The sequence below is a fragment of the Neovison vison genome, chromosome 1 (genome assembly GCF_020171115.1).
Source record: "Neovison vison isolate M4711 chromosome 1, ASM_NN_V1, whole genome shotgun sequence".
Lineage (NCBI taxonomy): Eukaryota > Metazoa > Chordata > Mammalia > Carnivora > Mustelidae > Neogale > Neogale vison.
Genome location: NC_058091.1, coordinates 254,539,257 through 254,563,422, shown reverse-complemented (window position 1 = coordinate 254,563,422; position 24,166 = coordinate 254,539,257). Strand labels below are relative to the sequence as shown.

Here is a 24,166-nt window from a genome sequence, read left to right as displayed (position 1 = left end):
AACTCAGGTTCCTCCCCCTCTATGGACCACTGACATGTTTCTGCTGAGAGGGTAAGGATTGTTCCTATGAAACTCCATCATTAAAGACAGAGCTCTGTTCTTAGGTGAATGGCCAGAGACCGAGGGAGAGGCAGACAGAGAGAGGGAGAGCGGTTTTGGCCTCCACCAACATTCACGCCGGTGTCCCCAGCACGCATAGGTATTTGCTCTGATTGCTTACCTTTTTAAAAAAAATTTTTTTAGATTTTATTTTTTTTTATTTGACAGAGAGAGAGAGAGAGAGTAAGAGAGAGAGAGAGAGAGAGAGTAGGAGGGGCGAAGGGAGGCGCAGACTCCGGGGCAGAGCAGGGAGACTGATGCAGGGCTCGATCTCAGGACCCTGGGATCATGACCGGAGCCGAAAGCAGATGGTTAGCAGGAACTTAACCGGCTGAGCCACCCAGGCGCCCCTGATTGCTTACTTTTAGGCCAGTGGACTTGTTAGCATGTGGATTGCCGGTTGCCACTCCTCTGTTTTTGACTCCATTGGATTGGGCAGGGACCTGAGAATTTGCATTTCTAGCAGGTTCTCGGGTGATGCTCCTGTTTCAGGCCATGCTTGGAGAACCACTAGCTTAGCGCTCCGGTGTACACATATTTAATCTTACTTCTTGTAGTAGATTATTTCCTAGTCACAGATTCCTCCCAGCCCAGTACACACACTGTTTTGAATGTGACTTTGCTGCCCCTCCCCACCGGACCTGAGTCTGTTCCTACACTGTCTACAATTGGGGCTGATTTTCTGACTTGCTTTGGCCAATAAAACATGATGGAGGTCACCTTGGGTGAATTCCAGAGCCCAGGTCTCAAGGGGCCTTGCATCTTCCACCTTTATTCCCTTGGAACTCTGCCCTGAGACCATGATGGAAGGAAGCCGATCTGGCCTATGGGATTGAGGACTAGAGGCCACATGGAGGAGAACTGAGGCCCCTAACCAATAGCCAGCACCAGTGCAGACGCGTGAGTGACGGCATCTTAAATTTTCCAGCTCTGCACCCTGTAGCTTGGGTTTCTCAACCTTGACATTACTGAGATTTGGTTCCAGATAATGCTTTGTTGAGGGGGGCTGTTCTATATAACATAAGATGTTTTGTGGAATCCCTGTCCTCTACCCATTAGATGAGAAGAACACCATCCGTGATGTCCCCAGACATTCCCAAATGTTCCCTGGGGGCAAAGTTCACCCCTGGTTGAGAACCCCTCCTCTAACTGAATGCAGCCGCGTAAGTGAGTTTGGGGGGGAACCAGCAGAGGAATCATCCAGCCAACCCACAAAATCCTGACAAATAATAAATTGTTGTTACTTTAACCCACTGAGCCACCCAGGTGCCCCATATTGTTGTTACTTTAAACCAGTAACTTTTGGGTAGTATCTTTTTCAGGGATAACCTAGATCCTTCTTTCCTGGTCATTTCTCCCAAAGCTCTTTCTCTCTGTAAGCCTCGGCGTCATACACTAAATATGCTAATTCTTTTTGTTGAAGTGTTTGCTACTTTTTCATTTTACTTTTATATTTATCATTTGACTTTCTTGTGAAGTAGTTTTACATTGAAAAATCTGTCCCCAGTAGAGGGAGGAAATGAAAAGCAAGACCTTAAGTAAGTACTGAAGGTCATGTAGCTTCTCGGAAAAGCCAGCCTTTCTGATTCCTAGTCCAGTTTAAGCCAGCCCCTGAGGTCAGGCTGATACAAACCTTACTCTGTGACTTGAGACAAACACAATCTCGGGCAAGTCACTCAACTTACATGATCCTCAGTTTTCTCACCTATAAAATGAGGCAAGTGATATCACTTACCTCACAGGTTCTTACATTTTTTAAATTAAAAACTTTCATTTCTTTTTTTCCCCCATCATGTGTTTTTTATGGGGTTTTAATGAGATAGAACATAGCAGGTTGGTAAAGCTTTTCTGGAAAGTACCAGGTGGTAAATATTTTCGGCTTTGCAGACCATATGGTTTCTGTGACAAGTCCTCAACCATGGCTGTAGGTGACAGCAACCATAGACAGTGCATCCTCCAATGGGTGTGGCTGTGTTCCATGAAGACTGCCTTTACAGTCAGATGTAGGCCACATGGGACCCATGGATCTCAGCTTGTCGACCACTGAGAGAGAGCATGGAAACATCTTGGCCTTTGGTACAAGGGAAGCATTCAATAAATGGTGATTATTATTGTTAATATTATACTTTATTTACTTCCTTCTTATTCTTTACTCTTTATGCTTTATCATTACTTGATTCCTTCAGCAGTCTTGTTCTTCTGCTTTCCATTTTTACACTTCCTCTTTCGGCACCGATAATTGGTTCCATCTATTGGGATGTGATGAGAAATTCAGTTCTGTTCTGGCCAGCTGGGATAGCCAGCTCCCAAGATAATCCCCAGGGGTCCTTGCTTCCTGGTAATCTGGAAGGATACGAGGCTGTGCAGAGAAGACTTGAGCCCCCACCATGACTAGGGCTGAACTGGTGACCAGTAGGGTATTGTAGAAATGACTATGTATGACTTCTGATGCTCAGTCTTAAAAGACACTGTGACTTTTTCCTTGCCCCCTTTGGAGCACTTGCTTTGGGTGAAACTAGCCACCATGTTGTGAGGAGATTCAGCCCTGTGGTCTTTGCGGCACAGAACTGAGGCCTCTTGCCAACAGCTAGCTTGAAATTGGTGACCATGTGAGCAATCTTGAACGTGAATCTTCAGCTTCCGTTCAGCCTTCAGATGACTGCAACTGCCTTCAATCTCGATACCTTAAGCCAGAACAACCCAGTTAAACTGTTCGTTCTTGTATTCCTGACCCAATTACTGTTTGAAATAATAAATATTCTTTGGTTTTTAAGCTGTCGGTATGTGGGGTAGTTTGCTACTCAGCAATTGGTAACTAATACTCCAACGTAATAATTGAGAGTGGCCCTATATGAGCTGATTGCTGTTTCGCTTGTGTAAGAACAGAAGTTGGCTTTCAGGTGAGAGATTGCTGATCCCCTAATGCTTTGAGTAATAGGATAATTAGCAAAACTATGAATACTTGGCCACTGTTGCTATGATTTTGAGGATCCTCTGACCTCAAATGATCTGACTTCAACCTGACCATCTAGTTACATCTTCCAGAAACACGTCATGCAACCTATATTGTAACCAAGCCAAATTATTAAAAGTGTTATTTGTTTATTCGTTTGTTTATTTAAAGTAGGCTCCATGCCAGTGTGGAGCCCATTGTGGGGCTTGAGCTCATGATCCTGTGATCAAGACCCGAACTGAGATCAAATGTCGGACACTTAACCGACTGAGCCACCCGGCTGCCCCAATTATACATGTGTTAATATCAATAAAACTACCATTTTTTGCATACTCGCACCGTGCTATGCCTGTTCTTATTTAATTCTCAGGACAGCCCTATGAAGACTGTCCTAGTATTAATTCCATTTTATTCAAATCAGGAAACTACTTTTCAGAAGGTTACAGAGCTAGAATTTGAACTGAGCACGCTAACCTTTAGACTCTGAACTCAGTACTCAATGCTTTTTGTCTTTGCTTCCCTGTCTTTGATCATGTAGTTGGTTCCCTCTTCTGGGCGTTCCCTTCCTCCTTCTCCAGCATGTGAGCACTTGCTTATGTTTCAAGACCCAGCTCAAATATCACCTCCCTGTGACATATTCCCTGACATTCATAGCTAGGGATACATATTTCTTACAGGCCTGGTAATGACAATCATTAGTCCAGAAGCTGGGGATGCACCAGAAAAAGAAATCAAACCCCAAAAGAACAACAAAAGTTTCTGCTTTTATTTATTTATTTAAAAAAATATTTTATTTATTTATTTATTTGACAGAGAGAGAGAGAGAGAGAGAGAGGCAGAGAGGGGGAAGCAGGCTTCTTGCCCAGCAGAGAGCCTGACGTGGGGCTCGATCCCAGGACCCTGGGATCATGACCTGAGCTGAAGGCAGAGGCTTTAACCCACTGAGCCACCCAGGTGCCCAAAAGTTTCTGCTTTTAAAAAGATAACACTCTAGTGGGAGAAAATGAACAAACAGAAACAGATTCAAATAGTGAAATAAGATCATTTTTTGGAAGTAGAGCCCACTGATATGCTGATGGATTGGTTTGGGGGAACAAAGGAAGGAGAAGACTTGAGGCTAACACCTTACTTAGTACTGAGTGCCTGGCTTAGGTAATTACGATCACTTCCTGGGGTGGGGAAATTTTCAGTCTTATCTTTTATTTCCTAGAACATGATATGCATAGTTGCTCAAAAGTGTTTGATAACTTCCAAATCCAGAGCCTCTGTAGGTCTCTTTCTATTTTTTGTTGATTTTTCTATTTTTCCTTTTCAAAAATACTGCTTTATACCCCTCATGCCTTTTTATTTTTTATTGTGTTTTGGGCATTGTATTTGAAAGTTGCATGCAGGATTAATTTGAAGCCTCTGATTATATTTTCTTCCCAAGATTTGTGTTTGTTTCTACCAGGCTCTGAGGAACCAACGATCTAGGATTACTTAAATCTAATTTGGGGGCTTTAGAATACTTGAAGCTGAGCTGTGGTCCCTACAAGCATTTGTCTTCTTCTGGTTCACACTTCCTTGTAGAGAGCATCTTTTCAGAGTTTCAAACCTTTCAAGTCCCAAACTCTTGGTGGGTCTTAGATAGAATCTCTGCCCCTTTATCCCTGTGAAGCTGTCCAAAGTGCCACTCAGCCTCTCAGCCACCCTTGGTAGAATTAACAAATGCCCCCATGTCTTTAAGCAGCTCAAAGAATGGACTTACTTCTTCTGGGCCTCTTTCTTCCTTTGGATCCTGGCTGCTAATTCTCCATAATTTTGTGAGCTCTCCAGTGTCTTTAAGCAGGTTTTTTTGTTTGTTTGTTAAACTGAAGAATCATCAGTTCTAATAAAAACATAAAACAAATGTTCCTAAACAATGAAGTAAGCTGACAATCTATTTCACTGGATTTATCCCTTTTCTTTTTCAAAAGGTATTTTGGCAGACAAAATCCTCATGAAGAAACCCCTTCCCAAAAAGGCACATTTAGATTTTCTTTCCATTTATTTCTACCGTTGTATGCCTTAGTGGTAAGTCTTCATACCTAAGGCAAAATGATCACTATTTAGGAATAATAATAATAATAATGATAATATTAATAATTGTAATAGTAGTAGTAGATACTTGTGCTACTGAGAAGAGTGGGTTGGTAATGCGTTTCTACTTTTGAGTCTCTTGATACTCTCCCAGTTTAAAATGTGCTGGGGAAAGTAACAGAACTTAACAATATTCCTCTTCTTTATATGCTCCAAGAAAAATCATGAATTTCTTCCATTTGCGCAGTTAAGGATTTGCTGTTTCTGCAACTTTTATTTGTCCTCAGCAGAATGGGGTTTGGTCCGAATTACCTAGCCTGTGATTACTGGTGACAGATGTTCGCTCTTCCAGATTTTGGTTCTCATCTCAGCTTGGTCACAAATTATTTGTAGGACTGTGGGTCCCATGTACTGTGTTTTCCTCGTTAGTTAGAAGAGGACAATAGCACTGGGCTTACTTGCCTTGCAGATTACTGTAGGAGCAAATAAGATAAGCTACTTGGACACAGGCAACCTAGTCCAAATGCAAAGTGCTAAAGTTTGTTTCTCCTTGATTCTCACCCCAGGGTTACCTGAGGCATCTGAACTCCTTGGAAAGAAGGGACCTGCTGACTCCCAGCTCTGGGTGGTGGTGCCCAAGGCAGTTTGTTGAAATCATCAGAGCAAGCGAACCTGAGATCTGGATCATCGGGTGAGTTTTTATCATACTTTACTCACTCCCTTTTAAAATTTCTTGCATTTCAGGAAGTATCCCTGGCTTCTTTCTTTAGCTTTTGTCCCTAATAGCTTTCCTGGAGCAGACCCACAGTGTGCAGCGGCCAGCAACCAGGGACTAAGCTAACAGAAAAATCCCCCAAGCCTTGACCTCTCAGCTAGCCACCCCCTAGGGCCCCTCTGGGTTGCACTTTTATTTTGGCCTTTGTGAACTGTGCAGAACCAGGGCTGACCCCGCCGATCTGTGGATGTGTGGCCAAGACAGGTCCCAGTGTCCTGCCGGGGCTGTGCGTGTGAGGGGAGCCTGGGATGCAATGTGATGGCATTTGTGACAGGGTGAGGGAAAGAGATTGCTGGCTGGGCCTTCAAGGGGTGCGATTAGATTACAGCTGGAGTTGCCTGTCTGGCAGACATGGGAGACCTGGTCCTGTTCCTTTCGTATGCCGTGGAAGCCATATTTACATGCTGGCCAGAGGGGTTCATGTCTGGAGCAGGGGGCACCGGCCCAGCGAGCGCAGAGCCAAGACACTAATTCCATAGCGCTGCCCTGTGCATTTGCTTTTTATCCTGGACTTTGTTTCCTTATCTGGCTTTCTGCGTCTGAGCTGATGTGTTTCCCCAGTGCTAAAACGTCTGGAGAGAAAGACTGCCGACTACCTGGAGTCTCGTCACTCTCAGCCCATCTTCTTACCCCCTCCTCGCTTTCTGTGCACACACACATGCCCCTGCAGAGGTGGGGAGCACGGTGGTTTGGGGCAAAGACCTTGGGCTTTGGCTTCTGAGTCACCAGATTTGGATCTTTGCTTGGCTGCTTCTAGCTGGGTGATCTTTCACGAGTTAGTTAACCTCTCAGGGACTCAGTTTTCTCATCTGTGAAATGGAGGGTGTGATATATCAGATGTTGTGGGGGCAGCTTTACATGAATACATCCTGTTTCTAATACAATTTTTGGCACATAGTGTGTCTTCCATGAATGGCATTTCCCTTCTCTTTTTATTCTCTCATTTTTTGGTTTATTTTCTGTTAAACATATATAAGGAAAAACTTTTGATGAGGAGTAAGAGATTCAAGTATATTTAGGATGAATTGTAATTATTATCCCAGCTGTCATCTTTCATCTCAGTTGGTTCCCAAGGATCTGTAATGCACAAGCAGGGTCTGGACCAGGGTTGAAGCTCACTGGATCAGGAGGAGACTCCAGATGGAGCCTCATGCATTCACCTGGGGATGAATAGTGACCTCCTTAGGGGCCTGCTGGCCTGCCCCTTGCTCATTATGGAGTGCCATCCCTCTCTCCGATCCTCTGTGTGGATCCCTCTTTGTGTCAGGAATCTGAAGGGTGGAAATGGGTTCTCCCCCACCAAGTCAGACATTTGTACGTATTTTTCAAAATTAAAAAAAAATTAATACACTGGAGTTTCATAAATTTTAGCTGTTTGTCATAATTAGGCAATATCTGTCTTATTTTTTTATTTAATATTTTAATTTAAATTGACTCATTTTTTTTTTTTAATTTGGGAACTTATTTTCAGTTTGGACCTAAGTAATCCTATCTAAGAAATCATGGATTTCTCTAATGTGCAGTGACTGTCAGGTCAAATGTCCCTTTTTTAGAAGGTTTAAGAAATTGAGGGAGAAACCCAGTTTTCTTTCACAAGAAAGAAAGAAAGTATAATTTTACTAAGCAAAGAAGAGCATGGACTGTGTTCAGGTGTGAGGCTTTCCGTTATCTTTTTATATGTGTATTTTACATAAGTGAGATCACATCTTATGCATTTTCTGTCCTGATATTTGTACTTAATATTCAATTTCAAGCATTTCCCCTTATCATCGAATACTCTCTTCAGACTTGGTTCTGGTGGCTGAATGTCCTGTGGTGGCCCAGGGAGGCGATTCAACCTCACATGCCCCTTTTTGACAGGTGGGTCTGATACCTGTCACCTTCAGCTTGAGGCTCAGAGATTCGTGCAGCTCATGGTTTGCTCTCCTCTGAAATGTCTGTGGCGGATCTCTATGACCTTGTTCCGGGTAGAGAACATGGTGACTCTCATCTGTGGTTGACTATATGAAGCTCTTGTGTGAGAAAGTGACATGAAACTCCAAACAAATATAATATTATTCCCAATGAGTTGGGTTCTCCAAGCTAGAGAATCAGAGAACAGCCTCTCAAAAACCAGTCAGGAGGAGTCTTGTTTGCTGCCACCCCTAGAATGTGTGATGACCAGTGGGAGGTGATTCCACCTCCCATTGTTTCTGGTTTGCTCTGGAATGTTCCTCTCCCCTTTTCCTCTGCATACAGTGGTTGGTAATTACGGTTCCATAGGGACCGTCAGCTGTCTCAGGGGCTCCCTGAGGACATATTTCTGAGGCCCTACCCTTGCTTCTGAGTACCTCTGTGGCCCGACCCCATTACTGTTCTTCCACAGTGGCCCAGCCCAAGCTGACCTCATGGCTGCCAGCCTCTGTCTGCGTTGTCTGAGAGAGACAGCATGCCTCATGACCCGTCAGAAGGGACTGGAGTGTCCAGGGCCCTTCAGAGGCACAGCTGAGGGGCCGGGACAAAGCACAGAGTGTGAGGAAAGACATGACTGACGGCTGGGGATTGCTTGTCCATCAACTGGCAGCTCAAGAATCAAGGAATGCACTAAGTAGGACAGAGGAGGCCTGAGCTCTTTGCACCATCTCAACAAGCCCTAATTAAATGTCTTATGTGAGCAAAATGGCTGGAGACAGCAAGCCCGGCAGCTTCTCCTGGACGCGTGGCGGTCGCCACAGGAGCAGTGACTGCAAGCCGTCCTGTGGAGGTGCCGCAGTCCCCACTGGGCCACTGGGTGTGTCAGCCTGTCAGAAATGAGGCCGGGAGCCTGGAGTTGGTGGCCACGGATCCTCCAGAGTGTGGGAGAAGCGTGGGAGAGGCCCCCACCCTCCCAGGCTGTGGGACGGTGGTAAGACCAGTGATGATCCTTATGCCTGGAAGTCAAAGAAACAAACCCCCAAATTAGATGATTCCATGTATATCATCAGATCGCAGCCCAGACCAGGGAGAACAGGTTGGCGTCGCCGCACGCTCAGGTTTGCCATGGTGCTTCTAGAAAACACATCTCTTCCCAGGCAGAACAGCGACCCGAGGTGTTTTTCATCAGGTCTCTTTCTTCCAGTTGCTCTGCGCTCCCCAGCTTTGTGCTGGCTTACACGCTGGGCCCAGGCCACCCAGGGGCAGTGGGCTGCTGATGGGGGCAGCCCCGGCAGCTGCTGCCTCCAAATTCTCTGGGATTCCAGGCCGGGCGCTGGGTGATTACACCGCTGTTATCTGGGATTAGCTATTTTCGCTCCCTGTATTTATATCATGGAAGCTGCAGCGTGATGCTGCCAGATGCCAACACAGGCAGACTGTGCCTTCCTCTGGACCCACCTGCTGTTCTGCTCACACCCGGCAAGGTGGCAGTTGGTGGAGACCAGACCTGCCAGACCCTCCGCCTCCGCGCCAAACGTGTCCGGTGGCTCACTGAGACCTAGGGAGAGCCTCGGCTCTGCAGGCAGCTCCGTGCAGGGGAGGGTGGACCCGAGCCTGGGGGAGGGGGCAGGGGCTGGCAGCGTTCCCCCCGCTCAGGACGGCCTGTCACTTCCCTAATCCCCTGAAGTCTTGGAGTCTAGGAACCCTCTTGCCCACCCCCACCCCTGCTCCACTCCCACCCCATGTGTGGCTTTCCAGCTTGCACGTGAGGAGTGCTGAAGGGCCCTCATTTTAGGCTGCTCAGAAAAGCACCAAGTGCCGGAGCCTCCCAAACTGAAGTGCAGGGGGATTAAAAGGCACTGCTCTGTTTAACTGGGTCCATCTTTGTTTCCATCCCTTTTCTCCTCCCCGCCCCCCCCTCCCACCCCTTGGAGGAGGTGGGGAGATCTTAGCTTGTCAGGTCTTCTTTCAGGAAATGGAGAGGATTCTCCAAGGTATGTTATATCTCACTAGGATTGGACCAGATGACCTCAGCAAAGTGACTTAAAAATGCAGTCTGTTATTTAGTGAGCGGGGGTTGCTCCCAGCCCTGCCATGTACTGAGTGAGGCTTCTTTGTCAGTGCCTGGGAAGGTAGCTTACAGATACATTCCCTCTCCCAGGTTAGAGTGGACAACACCAGGCCTTGGCCCCAAGCTTGGGAACTTTCAGACAGGATCAGAAAGACTCCCTGGATTGAGGCAGGTGGAATTCTGTTCTAGCAGCATTCACTGGGGAAAGCAGCACATTGAATGTGGTCTTCTGTTGAGATGCCTGCTGGCGTTCCTTGTGCCTGTGGTGGACCTCCACCACTGTCTGCGCTTCTCGGCCCAGGCCCACCTGTCAGGGTAGAACTCTCCAGGGTGGCAATGAGTATCTTTCCCAGATGTGTATTAAAGCATCAAAAACATTAATAGCCCGATTTAGCGTTTCCTAAACCTCAGTTGTTTGCCATAGCCAGGTGAGATCAAGAATGTGTAAACACAGGGCACCTGGGTGGCTCAGTGGGTTAAGCCTCTGCCTTTGGCTCAGGTCATGATCCCAGGTCCTGGGATCGAACTCCACATCGGGCTCTCTGCTCAGCAGGGAGCCTGCTTCCTCCCTCTCTCTCTACCTGCTTCTCTGCCTGCTTATGATCTCTGTCTGTCAAATAAATAAATAAAATCTTAAAAAAAAAAGAATGTGTAAACACATACAAATAATGGTAAAAGAACACATTAAGTATACAATATATTTATTGAAATAATATTTTTTGAAATAGATGTACTTTGTTTTTACTTGAAAACTTATTTTAGGGGCGCCTGGGTGGCTCAGTGGGTTAAGCCGCTGCCTTCTGCTCAGGTCATGATCTCGGGGTCCTGGGATCGAGTCCCGCATCGGGCTCTCTGCTCAGCAGGGAGCCTGCTTCCTCCTCTCTCTCTCTCTCTGCCTGCCTCTCTGCCTACTTGTGATCTCTCTCTGTCAAATAAATAAATAAAATCTTTAAAAAAAAAAAAAAAGAAAAGAAAACTTATTTTAGCCTGGACCCAAGTAATAATATCCAATAAATCAGAGGTTTGAGACCCTTGCTGTATTTTATTTTAATACACTTATCAGAAAGTCATTTTTGTATTTTATCTTAATATTCTTTGAAATAAATCAGTATTTAGTAATTTTTAAAAATCCAGGTACTACCATGCATTGGAAAATGCCAGTCTAACTCGAAGAAAAATGGAAAAGTGGGGAGAATTCAGGGAGCCCTGGTGGGCTGGTATGAAGTGGAAGGGGAGGAGGACATATCTGGATGGGGGCTGATTGGTGGGCGTGGGCTGTGGGGGGAAGGAGAGGTGGGCGTGGCACAAGAGACACTTGTTGATGGAAGGGAGAAGGTAGAGCAGCATCTTGTTTGAGGACTATGCATTCCTTAGGGTGGAAGGAGAGATAAAAGGAAAGCTCCAGCCCACTAATTCAAAGGCTCTGGTGGGGCTATACTAACCTGGAATAGTGATTTTCCAGCGCCAGCTACACAATGGCATGTGTACATATTACCTGTAAGAATTCATTAGGGACAAACCTAATAGATGGGCTGAGGAGTTCCTATTAAGCGGAGGAAAAGGAAGTATCTGTGAGAGGAGTGGGGGAGATTTGTTGCTATCCCTCCCCACCTCTCCCTCTCCCCTATTATATAAAAGAATTGAGCACATTTTCATGTGTCTGTTAGCCACCTGGATATCTTCTTTGGAAAAATGTTTATTGGGCGCCTGGGTGGCTCAGTGGTTAAGCCGCTGCCTTCGGCTCAGGTCATGATCTCAGGGTCCTGGGATCGAGTCCCGCATCGGGCTCTCTGCTCAGCAGGGAGCCTGCTTCCCTCTCTCTCTCTGCCTGCCTCTCCATCTACTTGTGATTTCTCTCTGTAAATAAATAAATAAAATCTTTAAAAAAAAAAAAAGGAAAAATGTTTATTCATGTCTTCAGCCCATTTCTTCTCTCTCTTTTATTTTTTTTTAAGATTTTATTTATTCACTTAAGAGAGAGAGACAGAGAGAGCACAAGCAGGGGGAGGGACAGAAGGAGAAGCAGGCTCCCCACTGAGCAGGGAGCCAGATGCGGGACTCGATCCCTGGACCCTGAGATCATGACCCATGCCAAAGGCAGACGCTTAACCATCTGAGCCAACCAGGCGCCCCCTGCTATACATTTTTTAATTGGATTATTTGCTGTTGGGTGTTGAGTTTAATAAGTTCCTTATAGATTTTGGATACTAGCCCTTTGCCTGATAAGTCATTTGCAAATATCCTCTCCTATTCCATATATTGCCTTTTAGTTTTGTTGACTGTTTCCATCACTGTGCAGAAGCTTTTTATCTTGATGAGCTCCCAACATCACTCATCATCAAGGAAATAAAAATCAAAACCATGATGAGGTATCATCTCACACCAGTCAGAATGGCTAAAATTAACAACACAGAAGACAACAGCTGTTGGTGAGGTTGAGGAGAAAGGGAAACCCTCTTGCACTAGTTGATGGGAATGCAGACTGGTGCAGCCACTCTGGAAAACAGTATGGCGGTTCCTTAAAAAGCTAAAACCAGAATTACCCAATGATCTGGGAATTACACTACTAGGTATTTACCCAAAGGATACAGAAATACACATTCGAAGGAGTACATTTACCCTGATGTTTATAAGCAGCATTACTGACAATAGTCAAACTATGGAAAGAGCCCAGATGTCCATTGACTGACGAATGGATAAAGAAGTTGTGATACACACACACACACACACAGTGGAATATATATGTATCCATATATACAATAGAATACTATGCAGCCATCAAAAAGAATGAAATCTTGCCATTTGAAATGACATGGATGGAGCTAGAGTGTACTATGTTAAGTGAAATATGTCAGTCAGAGGAAGACGAATGCCATATGATCTCACTCATGTGTGGAATTTAAGAAACAAAATAGTGTGTGTACATTCTGCCTATAAAAATTCATTGGGGACAAACCTAATAGCCACTCGATTGTGGAACTGAATCAGGAGTCCCTCTATAACTTGCTCCCGTGTTTTCCCATAGCATCCAGTGCTGTGTGCTCACAGTCAACAGTTGGATTGGATAGGCTGCAGTGGGGGAGGAGCTCTCTGTAGTTGGGCCATGGGACCAGGAGAAAGCTCAGCTCCACTAAGGCATCAGGGGCCCCAAAGTTTCTTCTTCTTGTTGGTCACCATGTCCATGTCCCAACTTGTGTGATATGGGGGCAGGGATGGGGGAAAGAAAGTGGAAGGCAAGCGGTTTTCTCTTGTGGGGGGGGTGACATGGAAGTTGCCCACACCACATCTTCTCACTGTCTTTGGTGAGCACTTGGGCAGGGGCTGCCCCCCTAGCTGCAAAGGAGGCTGGGAAATGTGGTCTCTGCTTGGGCAGCCAAGGGAAGGGCAGGGGTTCTGTGATGAAAGAAAGAAGGGATGTGATGAGCACTGGGTGTTATATGTAACTAACAAATCATCGAACACTACATTAAAAACTAATGATGTACTAAAGTGGCTAACTGAGCATAATTTAAAAAAAAGGGAAAATGAGATTGGTAGATAAATAGTGGCTTCAGCCTGGGGGCTTTTGTTTAAAAAGAATGGCTAAAATTGTTGGCTGTACAAGATTATTTTATAGTCTTTTACTTTAACCAAACTCATAAAACTCTGTTACTGTGGGGGCAATGAAAAGGATGTAGTAGTAATGGTATTATCTCTATTTTCCTGTAATTATCCCTCAGTGAAATACCTTTTCTCACATGAGCAGCTGTAATGGAAGTTGTAACAACCAATTATTCAGTTTGGCAGCTTTGTCAAATGATATCCTTTTCACATACTTTGCTGGATGCTGGATTGGTTACAAAAGGAGCAAAGGACACAGCCTCTGCCCCGCACCCCCCTTCCAAGATGACATTCATGCCAAACAGGGGGGATGAGAAGGGGCCTCCCATGTGTATACTATCTACAAAGACATTGTGTCCTTGTTATGTACTAGGTAGGGATTATTTTTTGTTTTCAAGGGCGCCGGGCTAGCTCAGTCGGTACAGCACGAGACTCTTATTTTTTGTTTTCAAATATTTTATTTATTTGAGAGAAAGAGAACGAGAGAGCACAAGCAGGGGGAGCAGCAGAGGCAGGAGAAACAGGATCCCTGAGCCTAGATTCTAGGATCCAGGCCCTGGCATCAGGACTTGAGCCAAAGGCAGATACCAAACCGACTGAGCCACCCAGGTGCCCTAGGTAGGGATTATTAACACAGAAGAAACTGAGGCCAAAGAAGAGAAAGAATTCACTCAAGATCGCCCTTCAAGGTTGGAAATGGGAGAACCAGGTCAAACTGGTGTCTTGATTTTAAAACCACTGCACTTAAAACAGTTTTAACAATTTTGTCAAAATTATCTTACCCTATCCCCCCCAGTCCACCAAACTAATGGTGACCCCCTTCTCCCAGAAACAACATTTTCAACTTATTTATTATAGCATTTGTTTCAAAATAATATGCATCTCTTGATTCATCAGTTTGACCATTATTGCTTGTGCCCACTTAAATCTTCTTGTTCCCTTTCCCCCCAATATAATTTATCTCAGTATTTTATAAAGGCTTTATTCAGTACTTACATTATTATGACATTGTAAACATTATTCACTGCTGAATGTGATAGTGTACTATGGTTAAATTTCCTTTCTTGTATAATTTTAAAAAAAGATTTTATTTATTTATTTGACAGAGAGAGAGATCATAAGTAGTCAGAGAGGCAGGCAGAGAGAGAGGGGGAAGCAGGCTCCCTGCTGAGCAGAGAGCCTGATGTGGGTCTCGATCCCAGGACCCAGAGACCATGACTTGAGCTGAAGGCAGAAGCTTAAGCTACTGAGCCACCCAAGCGTCCCTCTTGTATAATTTTTTTAGTTTTCTTCCAGTCTCTGATCAGCCATGCCCTGCTCTTCAATGGCTCTGTAAACCTCTCCATGTAATCATATAATTTTCTATGTGGTCACATCTAATCAGGTAATTGATCAGTTCAATAGTTTTCTCAATGCCCTCCCTCCTTCTGTACAGCTGTTGGCTGTCCTGGCATTTCCTTTCACTGTTACCTGGGATAACGGTTTGCCTCTCTCTCATGTTGGTTCCTTTTCCCCCCTGATCCTTATCCTTTGCCTTCCTTTTTTTTTTTTTTTTTTTTTTTGGAGAATATTCTTCAGCAATTTGCCTAGAAAAGATGTAGAAGAGGTGAATTCCTGAGATCTCGAAGGCCTAAAATGGCTTACTTTTAATATTTTCATTGGATTTATAGAGGCTGAAATGAATTTTTCCTAAAGTTTTGAGGTCAGTTCTCCCCTTTTCTCTAGCTCTTGAGAAGTTGGGTACCATTTTTTTCTTGATCTCTTTGTATGTGACTTGCTTTTTTTCCTCTGTGGATGCTTGTAGTATGTAGTATGCTCACTGCTCTGAAATTTCAGAATAATGTTCCCTGGTCCAGTTATTTTATCATTTACTGTGCAGGGAACTTCGTGGGCTTTTAAAACCTAGAGATTCATGTCTTATGATTTTGTGAAACTTTCTTATATTTTTTTGGTGATAATTTCCACCTCACCATTTTCTTTGCTCTCATCTTCTAGAACTCTTATTACTTGGATTTTCATTGCAGGCTTCTTGAATCAATTCTCTGATTTCTTTTTCATCTTTTCTCATCTCTTGTCATTTCTTTGATTTTCTACTGGAGGAAGGGATTTCAGAGGGATACACTTAACTTGATCCTCCAATCCTTTCATTGAAGAGTTTGTTTATTTCAGCAATAATTAAATAAAAAATTATTCTGAGAAATTTCTTGTTCTTTGGCTTTTTCTTTTGTGTGGTATGCTACTCTTGTCTCATAAGACGAGTAGCTTTCATGGGAGCCAAGAATAGTAATTACTAATATTTGAAGTTTTCTTGGGCTCTGAATCACCTCCGTTTGTTCTGAGTTTCTTCATTGCCTTCATATGTTTTGGTCTCTGTCCTTTATGGTCAAGATGTTCTTCAAAATTCTGGAAATCCTTGCCTCTCAGTTCATATTTAAATCAGAAGAAGCTGATTGTAAACTCTGCATGCTTTTGAAAAAATTGATATAATTCATATACACAAAATTTATCCATTTATTGTCCAATTCAGTTGTTTTTAGTGTATCAGGCTGTACAACCATCACCACTCATTCCAGAACAATTTTCATCACCCCAAGGAAAAACCTTGTACCCATTAATAGTCACTCCCACTTTCCCCTCCTCTAGCCTCTAGCAACCACCAATATGCTCTGTCTCTATAGATTTGCCTATTCTGGGCATTTATGTAAGTAGAATCATTTAGCATGTGTTCTCTTGTGCCTGGCTTCTTTCACTTAGCATTGTTTTCAAGTTTCACGCATACTGTAGCCTGAATCTGGACTGTGTTCCTTTTGATGGCTGAATAATATTCCACTAGATGGATAAATCACATTTTGTTGCTCTATTTAACAGTTGATGGGCTCAATGTACTCTTTAAAGAGATTTTTCAAACTATTCCTATTTTCACTCTTGTGCGAGAACATGTTGCATCCTATACTTGAGCCTTTTGGGCAGTTTTATAGAACGAATTTTGGGTCCCTCCACCAGACCCTGCAAACCCTTGAGTCTGACATGCTTCCTCACTTTGGGTCATTTATGTTTCTCCAAGTAAATGTGGTTCTATACACTGGGGTTGAGGATCACAGGCATCTCCTGGTTTCATTGAAGATACATTTTGTGCATGCTTCTTCTTATCCTCGTGCTGTCTTGGAGAGGGGGGTTTTTGTTCCACCATTTTGGAGCTGGAAGTCCACTCATGCGCCTCTCATTAGGCTCTGCAGTTTCATTTAAAGTACAGTATGTGTCTCAGATGGTAAGTGCCAAAAAGAGGCATTCATTCAATCCATCACTCAACAGATATTTACTGATCACCTGTTACATCTGGGCAGTGAGCTAGGTCCTGGGGAGTTAGGGACAATAAGAGACATGTGTCCCTACCACATACAGTTCCACAAGAGCACATGTTAGGGAGAGATCTAGACAAGGAAACAGACAATTGCAGTACCATGGTATGTACTCCGGTGGTAAGGTCAGAGAGCACGAGTACCCAGGGCAAGCACTTACTGCAGGCTTGGAATAAAGCTCTAACTTTCCAGAACACTTTCACACACTCAAAAGAATTGGTTAAGTTCAGAGATGAGAAAGTAGCCCTCTATTGTGTCCCTCCTGCCATCCAGTAGCATCTTCCTGTGGTGTGGAGAGAGCTCCCTGTGCCATCCCAGCTCCCTGCAGCCCCTGGGAGATAAAGATACTTAAAATGCACTTAAAATGCAACTCTCCTCCTGTGGGAAGTGGGTGCAGGGCCAGGTCCGCCCCGGGATGTGGAGAGGATGCAGTGATGACTGTTGGTGGAGGGGTGTTCACGCTTCTAGGCGGGCCCGGCTCATGGGGTACAGGCTGTGTGGACAGAAATGTGTTTTGAACCCAGCCCTGTTGGCCCCATTTATTCTCCAGTGCCTGTGTGCTCTAGAACAGGACGGTGACAGTGCAGAGATCCTGGGAGACACCAGGATGGAGGTCTCACTGTCAGGGAGAATGCGTGGGGGACAGAGGCTGAGAAATCAACCAGTGTTTCACACTGACATTTGTCACTTCCCAAAGGGCTCCAAACACAGCGTCCTTTTTCTTTTCAGTATCGTACCTGCCCTGTCTTTCCCCCTTACCCCCCACCTGGTCAAGGTTAGACAAAGGGAGATCATTTTGCACAGACACTGGCCCAGATCAGGAAGGAGGTGGCCCAGCTGGACCCCTGCACCCTTTTCTGGGCTTGTGGGACTTGGGGTGCTGAGAGTGAGGGGGCCTGGCGGGGTCAGGGGGAAGGCTCTGAGGGCACAGGCACTCAACTTGGAGGCACTGCCAAGTGAGAGAGGGCCCGGCTTCATTCTGTCTCTCTTCCAGGGCAGAAATAGACTTGGGGGAGGATGTATGTTGTGCGAGCCAGATTTAGCCAAATATATTAGGAGACATTTCTAATCATGAATGTCTTCATGAAGGAACAAGCTGCCTCATGCAGCAAGGATGGCCCCTTGGAAGTTTAAGCAGAGACTGGAAGTTGTTACTGGTTGTCGGCCGGGTCACCTTGCTCTTTCCAAGGCTGGGCTCCACGGTCTCAACAGTGGCAACTCGTATCTACGGAGCGCAGACCAGGTGTCGCTTTACATATATGACCTTACTTCATTCTCCCAACAGCCCCCTGACGTCGATGTTATTTTTAACCCATTTTACAGATGAAGACCCTGAGGTTCAGAGAGTTGCTGTGTTTTTGTCTTTGCTCTTTTTACCATCTAAGTCGCATGGCCTCGTGAAAGACACTAGAGTGTTGTGGTTAAGAGGTTGGGCTCCGTGGGCCTGGACTCTGGAGGCTGTCATACGTCACAGCTGAGTAGCCTTGGGAAAGTTCCTTCCTGACTCTGAGCTTTGGTTTTCTCACCTGTGGAACAGGTATGACGCCAGAGCCTCCCTTGCCAGAACTCCATCTAACACACAGACAGTAGCCCAAGCCCAAAGCCCATCCCACTCTGACCCAGATTATGTCCCTTGAGAAGTCCTTTCCTTTGGCACCTTTGCAGACGGGACGGCACCGTCTTCATGGGCTCTGCTCTCATGAGTTCTAGGGAAATGTGGCTTGAACTCTACTGTTTGACCTTGGAGCTTTCACATGTAGACAGGACTCTGGCTTTAGGGGCCAGTAGGGCTGTGTACACTCACTTGTTGATGCGAAGAGGCAGGAAACCCAGAGAGAAGCAACAGCTAAAAAGCAAAGAGTGGAAACCAGGACCCACGAGTATCTTCTGAACACCTTCCCTCCACAGCCTCCTGCCAACCAAACACTTGGCTTTAATTCCAGCAGCCAAAGTGCCCAGATGTCATTCCTGCTGTCATTGGGATGAAGACAAGGGTCTCGGGTGGAGCTTTTTGTCCCTTGCTTGGTGTGGAAAGCCAAATCCAGGCCCTTCCCTCCCTAGGGCCCTTCTGGGTGTCCTCTGGCTACGTGTGTGGCAAAAAGAGTATGGGCTTTGGGAAGGGACACTTCAGGGTTCATACCCTGGACATCAATAAACTATGCGACTTAAGGCAAATGCCTTCTCACTGCCTCCATTTTTCATCTCTGAAAGGAGGAAGGTAACACCCACTATCTCATGAGGTTTCGTGCACTGAGTGGAGGAACATACGTGAAGTGCCCAGTGTTCTTCTTGGCACCTAGTGAATGGGTATGTTTCATAAATGGCAAATTCTTCTGATGACGACACAAGCAGGAGAGAGGCCAGGTCTGCTCCAAATAAGGAAGCACTATTCCAGAATACTACCTCCTTCCATTGTCTTCCATTCTCCTCCCCTCATGTTGAGATTCAGCTTTTCTACAGGAAAGAGAGCTAACCTATGAAACACACATATTCTTATTTTCCAGTGCGCGTAAACAAACCGTGGAGCAGTGCTTTGCCCTCCTACTGGCTGCACATTTTTTTAAAGCTACTCTCTAGAGCCCACGTGTATCTTAACCCACAGAGGTTTAGAAGTGACTTCAGGAGCCAGATGCTCCAGGACCGTGGCATTACCTACTACCTGCGTGTTTTCTGCCCCACTGTGCTGCACCAACACCCACTAACAGTCCTGGGGATTCAAAAGGGACTTAACTATATAAATGCCAGAGTATCTGAAAAAGTAACCTGTGGTCTGGTTACCTCAACAATTCCATTTCTATTTCCATTTCTTTTGCTTCTTTCCTACAAGCATATAAAATTTTCAGCTGGCTGCCAAATATTGAACAAAATTTGCATCATCTCTCTGTTTATATAATTGTCCCAAGTTGCTGGATAATATTCATCCTTAGGCTTCAACGTGTCCATTCAAGTGGATGTACCGTGATTGACTTAGTGATCGCAGTCATTTACATTGCTTGCAATTTTTTGTTATCCATAGCTAGGTCTGTGAAAGTACGCATAGCTCCCCATGCATGACCTTGCCTTATTTTTGGTCTTCTTATCTTCTGACATCAGCTAGTACCACTGTTAGGGTTAGCATGTTTCATACACTTACGCACAGGTAGCATTAGCATGTTTCTACTCTGCCTCTAGAATCACGCTCAGAAAGTAAAGTGTGGCCCAGTTTTGCGTCTGTGATTCGGCCCTTGAGGCTGGAGAAGTGAGGAGACTGGGAGCCCGCCCAGCATGTTGAAATTCAAAGCTCAATGTTGCCTCCAAGTGAGAATACTTGGAACTACAGGCTTTGGAGGGACGGTCAGTGCCTTGAATGGAGGGTGCTTTGGTTTCAGATGTAGGGTTCAGGGAGGAGCAGGGTGTCCTCTCCAATTTTGAGGAGACACTGATCTGGTTCAGGGAGGGACCTGGAACAATCAGAGGACAATCACCAGGCTGGAGACTTTCTGCATTCAGTTTTCATTCCATTCGGCTTTATGGTTGATTTCCTTTCTGGAAGAAGGAGATAACAATGGTAATGAGTATGGTCACTATTTTTTTTTTTTTTTAAGATTTTATTTATTTATTTGAGAGAGAGACAGTGAGAGAGAGCATGAGCGAGGAGAAGGTCAGAGAGCGAAGCAGACTCCCCATGAAGCTGGGAGCCCGATGCGGGACTCGATCCTGGGACTCCGGGATCATGACCTGAGCCAAAGGCAGTCGTCCAACCAACTGAGCCACCCAGGCGTCCGGTCACTATTTTTTTTTTTAAAGATTTTATTTATTTATTTGACAGAGGAGATCACAAGTAGGCAGAGAAGCCGGCGGGGCGGGGGGGGGGGGGAGGAGCAGGCTCCCCGCTGAGCAGAGAGCCCGATGTGGGGCTGGATCCCAGGACCCTGGGATCATGACCTGAGCCGAAGGCAGAGGCTTTAACCCACTGAGCCACCCAGGAGCCCCAGTTTGGTCACTATTAATTAAATGCCTGTTACATGCCAATCTTTTTATTAGGTGGTCTGTGTATATCAATGCTAAGTTTTATAACAAAGACCTTATAGCTGCTATTTTGCACACGAGAGAACTGAGGCTCAGAGAAGTCAAGTCTTTCACCTGGAGTCACCCAAGTGTAAAATGTGGGAGCCAGGTTCAAAGTCAGATCGGTTGGGTTCTAAAGCCCTGCCCATTTTATTAGATCAGGCCCATCTGCTGACGAACCTGTTAGGGCAGCACTCACCCAAGCCCAGGTCGGATTGGCAGATCCCAAGGCCATACTGTTGCCTTTGCAACTCCACGATCCTGCTTTTTCTCCCAGAGCTCTGTTTTACAGGCTGGGAAGCTCCATTTTCTATGTCAGCAGCCCAGAGGGCTTTCCTAGTCGGGACTGTAGTACCAAGCACCAAGACTTCAGTACCCAGTGACCCTGTCCTCGTTCCTCAAAGGCGGCCACCAAAAATCAAATGGTCCCAGCTTCCTGGTAGCTCAGGGTGCCTTGGGACCTGTGGTCCATGGTGGAGTTTCCCACCCTGCCCTGGAGAGAGAGGGGCATCGTGGAGCTCACTGCTGCCAGGTGCCCTCCGCCCTTGCCCTGGGGGCTAAGGAGGCAGAGCCAGGGGCAAGCCCCAGGTGGCTGCTCTTCTCCTCCTTTATAAACAATATTGATTAGGTTAAAACTAAAAACACATGAAAAAGGAAAAGCAAGCAAAAAGTCTCCACAAAACCTGATTTCCAGACCACCCCTGTTAGTTAAAAAAAAAAAAAATCAATACGTTTCAATGGCAAAAACGTAATTCAAACAGCACAGAAAGGCAGAAAAAATAAAGCTCCTTCTTCCAGAGGTAGGTTTCAAACAGCTACTTGGATTTCCTTTAAGAATGTTCTTTTGTATGGACTAGCAGACAGGTAATATTTATACTTATTTACATGTATTTAAAATTTGCACAAATGAGGCACCCTATGCACATGTTGAACGCTCTGCTTTTTCTCATTCCATGTATGTTGGGGACTTTCTGCATCAGCAGGGGCTGCACAGGGCGAAGCTTTACCTGCCCTGATGGTTTTAAGCTGCCCCCTAATGGCAGACACTGATATTTTGGTTATTCCAGGGTTTTCTTTCCTTCTTTCTTTTTTTTTTTTTTTTAAGATTTTATTTGTTCATTTAACAGACAGAGACCACAAGTAGACAGAGAGGCAGGCAGAGAGAGAGAGAGAGAGGGAAGCAGGCTCCCTGCTGAGCAGATAGCCGGACGCGGGACTCGATCTCAGAACCCCGGGATCATGACCCGAGTCGAAGGCAGCGGCCCAACCCACTGAGCCACCCAGGCGCCCCTATTCCAGGGTTTTCTGAAGCAAGTCCAGTATGGTGACCTAACCCCATCAGCAGGTACAGGAATGAACCTGCTTGGAGGGGTTGGGCGGGGCCCCCTGGTGAAATCTGCTCCCCTAGCCACAGCCTCCTGACCTGGCCCTGCCGGCCTGGGGTGGGTGGATGCCAGGAGATGCTGAACTGCTGCCCTCTTGTGGCCCGGCGAGGTGGAGCCTCTTGCTTACAGCGTGTGTCCCAGAAAAACTGAATCCCCCCTAAATCTTCTCCAGGGAACCTCATCTCATCAGCCCCTTCTTGGTGCGAAGGAGAGAGAATGAGAATCTTTGTTCCCTACCTCTCATGGCTCACCCATACCTGTGGCTGAACCGAGCATCGCTCTTGGAACAAGGATGCTCTGGAGCTATGGTGTATGGGAGGGAATGCTTGGCAGTGACTGGGTGCTCGCAGTGTGCCTGGTTTGGGTGCTGAAAACCAGCATCTCCCTTGCTCACAAATGCAGAGATCTTGTTGGAGTCAGGTAAACCTGGGTCTGTGATCGACCTACTGTCTATTCATCCATCCATCCATCCAATCATTTGAAATTATGTATTGAGTGCCTGTCTTGAGTGCTAAGCTCTGTGACCTTGGACAAGTTACTTCACCTCTCTGAACTTTAGTTTCCAGATCTGTACATTGAACATACTGACATTTATTTTTTATTTTTATTTTTTAAAGTTATATATATATATATTTAAAGATTTTATTTATTTATTTGACAGAGAGAGATCACAAGTAGGCATAGAGGCAGGTGAGAGAGAGAGAGAGAGAGGAGGAAGCAGACTCCCTGCTGAGCAGAGAGCCCGATGTGGGACTTGATCCCAGGACTCTGAGATCATGACCCGAGATGAAGGCAGAGGCTTAATGCACTGAGCCACCCAGGTGCCCCTAAAAGTTATATTTTTAAGTAATCTCTATTCCCCCAGTGTGGGGCTTGAACTCAAAACCCTGAGATCAGGAGATTCATGCTCTTCTGACTGAGCCAACCAGGCACCCTTAAGCATACTGATATTTAAACCATGATGGGAAGAGTAAATGAAATAATGTAGGTGAGACACCAGGTCTATAGTATGGACTCAGTAACTGATATTTAGTGGATCTGAGAATTAGCAGATGCCTCATGTTGCAGAAGCTTACATTTTAGTCAGGGGGACCTGACGTAGGTACGTAAAGCAGTCTGAAACTTCTAGCAAGCACAAAATACTGTAAGACCATTGTGTGTGCATTTGTGTGTGCACATGTGTGTCCAAACTGTAGGTCTGTGGGCTGAGGTGATGCAAAATCGGTGGTGGCGGGGTGGGGGGTAGACTGGGGTGGGCTTCCTGGAGAGATAGGAAGCTCTTTAGTCAGGCTTTGAAGGATTGGGATTGCTGGAGAGAAAAGACAGTGTGCGAGGAAGAAAGAACTGTACAGCATAGGTCCTTTCTTCTACAGAAGTGCCACACCATGGTCGAACTTGCATCTCCAGCCTGTTAGCCACTGGATTTGCCCCCAAAACAATGGTGGGTCCTGTCAAGACCATTTGTTTCCTGGGGCAGTGAGGCAGCCAGCCTCAGCCAAACTCAGAGTCAGTTGCAGCCATTTCTTACTGCCCGAATCTAAGCTTTGCGCAGTGGCAGTATCGTAGCCAATGAGGTTTATCCGAGGCGCGATTATTGCTAATTGAAAACTTACTGCCCGAATCTGCCAACTGGTCACTAATGCTCACAGCAACTTTGCCCCAATAGCCCCCCTGGGAACCCAGGCAGACTTTGTTAGATTAATTGCAGAGGACAGTTCAAGCATTCTGATTTAGCTAAAGATTACTGAGCACTTGCTCTGTGCCAGGCATTGTGCTGGATCCTTCACATAGCTGTAAGGTGGAGCTATTACACCCATTTTCAGAGGAAGAGACTGAGGGTCAGAGTGGATAAAGGACTTGCCCAGGACCACAAAGCTAATAAATGTAGAGTCAAGATTCTAACCCAAGCCTCTGGACCTACTGGCT

General features: G+C 45.6%; 1 pseudogene; it reads left to right on the top strand.

The window, feature by feature from the left end:
* The first annotated feature begins 23,780 nt into the window (after positions 1–23,780).
* Positions 23,781–23,866, top strand: LOC122897071 (annotated as a pseudogene).
* The last annotated feature ends 300 nt before the right edge of the window (positions 23,867–24,166 follow it).